This window comes from Prionailurus bengalensis, chromosome A2, assembly GCF_016509475.1.
Source record: "Prionailurus bengalensis isolate Pbe53 chromosome A2, Fcat_Pben_1.1_paternal_pri, whole genome shotgun sequence".
Taxonomy (NCBI): Eukaryota; Metazoa; Chordata; class Mammalia; order Carnivora; family Felidae; genus Prionailurus; species Prionailurus bengalensis.
Window position 1 is genome coordinate 58,347,982 of NC_057348.1, and position 4,564 is coordinate 58,352,545.

General features: G+C 58.1%; 1 long non-coding RNA gene across 1 annotated transcript; it reads right to left on the reverse strand.

The window, feature by feature from the left end:
• Positions 1-600: 600 nt before the first annotated feature.
• On the reverse strand, positions 601-3,379 carry LOC122486420. Its single transcript, XR_006298149.1, has 2 exons — positions 3,068-3,379; positions 601-896 (listed from the first exon to the last, which is right to left on the reverse strand). It is a non-coding gene; the product is annotated as an uncharacterized LOC122486420 (long non-coding RNA).
• Positions 3,380-4,564: the final 1,185 nt, after the last annotated feature.

Below are 4,564 nucleotides of genomic sequence, written 5' to 3' on the forward strand. Positions count from 1 at the left end.
AGAGGTGGGTTTAGTGGGGAGGGCAGACTGTGTCCCCAGGAACGCAACTTCTAAGACTTTCTGCTCCTTCCAGGGAGAGAAGCGCTCCCTGTCCTACCCCTCCTTTGCTCCTGAATTCCCTTCCTCTTCTCTCCAATTCCTCCCCTGTCACCTGGACATCCCTGCCCCGGCCTCCCGCTGCCCCCCTGGGTCTTCCCTTGCCTCTGGGCCCTGTCTGCACACAGACACCATCACAGCTTAAACGCCTCACAGCTGACCCTGCTGCGTCTCTGGCTGCCACTCCTCAGACTCCTTTTCCCTCTGAGAGAAGGTCAGGGCGCCCAGTCAAGGTCACCGGTGACCTGGTGCGCCCTGCCTCTCTCCCTGCTTCGGATCCCTCCACCCCTGTGAAATTTCACGCTGCTAGAAAGCTGGCTAAGACTTGACATGGAGGTGGCAGACCCCACCTCAACCAGTGCTCAAGGTCAACAGCGCCTGCAACCAACCATCAGCCATTCAGGTAGCAGGCGCCCCCCGATGTGAGAAGGCACCCACCTCTGTGGTGTTCTCCCCCCAAACCCACAGCTCTTGTGTAATCCTGAGAAAGCCACAGACATCCCACAGAGTAACTGGGCAGTGTTCTTCATAAAGGTCAAAGTCATGAAGGACAAGGGACGACAGAAGAGCTGTCCCAGAGTGGGGGACACGAGAAGACCAGCTGACCAGGTGCGATACGGAGCCTGGACTGGACGTGAGTGGGTAAGCTGGGGACGTCCGAATTTCGGTCAACACTCTTGACCAACGTCTATTTCTTAGTGATGAAAAACACACCCCGGTTGTGTAGCGAGTTAACAGCAGGAGAAGCCGTGGGAGGGTATTTGAGAACTCCATTTCATCTTCGCGATTCCTCGGCGAATCTAAAATAATTTCAAGATGAAACATTAAAAAACTTCAGACGCCTGAAAATTCTGTATTGTGTCTCTTATTAAAACTGTCATACGCGCTCAGTGTAATGATTCCAATCAGCGGAGAGGCACGGCCACGACCCTCCCCTGCAGAGGGGAGCCCGGTCTGACGTCCGTCCCTCCGGCTTTTGTGCACACGTTAACGTACGTTATTCTCATTACTTTGTTTTCATTACAAGGGGGATTTAAAGCACGCTCTGTCCTGCCACCTGTGTTTTCGCCTGTTACTCCCCCGGGACGTCTGCCAGGCCAGGCCGGGCGTTCACGGTCACGGATGCAGACCCACACTGCCAATGGACTTCTCCGTGAGTTTGTAATTTCTGTGCTCGGCCCCTCGTCAGCGCCGATTAGACAGACCCCGTGTTTACCTAGTGACGTGCTTGTTCCAGGAGCGAAAGAAAGTGCCAACACTATTGTGGCCTAAGCGCACGCCTGCCTCAAATTCAGTCCACATGTCCCTTGCAGGGAACTTCTTCAGCTCCTTGGTCGTTTCGTTGGGGTTAGTTTCATTAAAACCCGAGACCGGAATCCGCAGACCCACTTACCCCGGCAGTGCCCTGAAGGAGCATGAAGCTGTGTGTGTGTGTCCCCTGCCCTGCGGGTCTCCCGTCCCCTGCGACATCTGGGGCTTGCAGGGCCACAGGAAGGTGATATGTCACCTTTCGTCAGATGTAGGGAGAGGCTGGTTATAGTCCTTTTTTTTTTTTTTTTTTTTTTTAAGAAGCATCCATTCAAAATACAAGTTCTAGCATTCTCTTCTCACACCCTGTAGGCATGCATAGAAGTTCTAGCTTATTTCTGCAGCTATCTGCTACGGCTTGAACTGCACCGAGGTGTGGTGCTCCATTTGGGGGATGCCTGACCCCAACTTTGACCAGGCTAAAGTGTCCTCTAGCCTCTAGGTAACGGCTTGCTCCCCCAGGAGGCCCCGCCTGGTCTCCCAGGCCACGCCCCTCCCAGTCTGGTCTCATAGCCACCACTCTCCTTAGGACAAGGCGGTGACCAGAATAGAGGTCAGAGGGCGTGAGTTGTCCACCTGAGGCCGTTAAGGACAAGGCCCTGGCCCTATGCCTACACTGCTGGGCACAGGGCTTGTGCTGAAGGAACGGAGGAAGAGTTTAAATGTGCAGGGAAGGCAGAGGTGGTGGTCCCCGGGGAAGAGAGGAGTGACACAGGTCGGGCAAGGGGGAGTCTGGGGTTGGCTTGGGCACATGTCCCAGACCCTGCGATGAGGCCAGCCCCATGTCAGTGAGGGCCCCCCCCCACCCCGAGCTGGAACCCTGGAACCTCTGTGCGTGTTGCTCCTCTCTCCTCTACCCTACAGACGCCCAGGCACATGACCCTACACCAGCCGTGTGGCCATGCAGCTCAAATCCGTCCCTCTCCATTCCTCTCCGCCCCCACCTCCAGTGTCCCCTCTGGACTTCCCTACAGATCTCACACCACTTGCCTGCCTGGATTCTTCCACGGCTCCCACTGCATTTAGAATAAAGCGAAATCCTGACCAGGTGCGAGGCTCACCTGCTGATCCCATTTTTACCTCGGCCCTGCCATTCTCCCCTCATTTGTTCCTTGTGCCCTGGTCTCTGCTCGAGCCATCTTTGTCCCCAGGACACTGACACGTGCGTGGAACCTCCCCACCTCTGCCACATCCACCCTTGCTCGAACGTCATCTCCTCAGGCCACCGCCCCCCAAACTAGGTCAAGGCCTCCTGTGTTATAAGCATGATGTGTTCGCTTTCCACTAAATTGTGGATGCCACCGGGCAGGGCAAGTCGCTTTCCTCCCACAGCTGTGTCTCCAAGCATCCAGTGAGTATTCATTCAAGGCACACATAAGTGAACAGACGGGGCGTAGTGAGCAGCTGGCTGGTGACACCAGGGCGAGGCCCTGCGTTTGGGCTGAAGGTGGCCTCTGCAGTTGGGGACGCCCTCGGAGGCCCAGGGTGGGCTGGGGGGGGGGGGTGGCAAGTGTGTCTGGAGGGCACGACCGTGTCCCGGGTTTCCCTCCCCTGGGGGGCGGCTCCCTTTGTGTCTCCAGCCCTGGCCAGGGGGCCAAGGGAAGGCCCACCGCCTCCCTCCCTTCCGCTCACGTGTGTGCGTCCAGGAGTAGGGCAGCCGTACCTTTATGCCTGCGTGGATCATCCCTGCTGTGGCGGTGAGCTTTGCGACTGTCTGGATCTGCGCGGGGCGGGGGCGGGGGGTGTTTGTGTGTGAGCGTGTGATTGTTTTGGTTCGCTATGACGGGCGTGGGTGTGATCCTACAGGGGGGCCGCCGGGTGCCTCTGTGGGGGCGCGTCTGTGCTCATCTGAGCCTGCCTGCCGTGGGGCGGGTGTGTCCCCAAGCGCCGGCGGTGCTGGGTGGGGGTGGTTTGTGCTCCCCTCCAGCGTCTGGATATTCGGGGACCCCTGCCAGGGGGCCCACTGGACCCTGCCCTGCCCTGCCATCTTCCTCTTCTCTGCAGTTCCCGTCACCTAGCAACCGGGGGACTCCAGTCGGCCAGGGCGGGGGGGTCTCAAAGACAAAGACAGTGTCTCTGGAAGGAAAGGCTGTGCTGGGAGGAGGAGGGTCTCTAGACTCTGCTCAGAGTGGAGCCTTGGGCCCGCCCGAGGGCTGCCTCCACCAGCTCATCCCTCTCACCAGACAGCCCTCTCTTGGTGGCCCCTCCACCCTCCCCCTTCCTCCTGGGGCTGGCACAGCCGCTGGTCCCACACACCGCCCCCACCCTCCAGGGAGCCTTGTGTGGGCCTCTGCTGGGCGGGATGTGAGGACAAGATTGGCACGGACGCCGGGCACACGGTCTGGTGGCTCTCGGCTCCACAGACTGAGGCCCGGCACTGAGCATGTGCTGGTGAGGGCAAACCCATCGAGGAGCTGGGCAAGTGGCTCTGGCCGCAAACAGGCGGACATCCATAGCTGCTCCTCCGGGGATGTGCTTCCCTTCCCCAGAAGCCAGAGGCAGAGGGCATTCACCTGCGGCTTTGGGGTGAAGGCCTGGCGATCCTGGGGGACAGGAAAAAGAAGAGCTCCCCATGCCTCCCAGTGGTTCTCAAGGTCCCGTGAGACCCGCTCTCTTCCGGGGATGCCAGCCTCCTCTCCGGTGCACTCCATTCCCTCACTCCAGCCACGACGGCTGACAGGCCACACTGATTCTTCCTCAGGGCCTTTGCACGGCTCTTCCCTTTGCCTGCCCATGCTTCCTCCAGGGCTCCATGGAGCTCGCTCCACCATTCGGGGTCTCGCTCAGCCGCAACGGCTTTGGTAAGGCCTGCCCATCTAAGGCGGCTCCCCTCCCAACAACCTGCATCCTACCCCTACTTTATTCTACCTAGTGCTTCTCCCTCTCAAAGATGACCCTATTTACTAAGCTAGTGATAAAATAAAAATTATTCATAAATAATAATAATAAAAGGCAAGGCAGTTTTATTTAGCACTTACTAGGTGCCGAACACGCACTGTTCAAGCCCTTGAGGCATTTTAACTCTGTTACCCAAGGAGCAACTGTGTGACGTAGGAGAAATTATCATCTCCTCTTTATCCCTGAGGACACTGAGGCAGAGGGAGCATGGCCACAAAGGGGCTGTCCTTTTGGTTTGCTGTTGCGTCCTTGGCACCCGTGC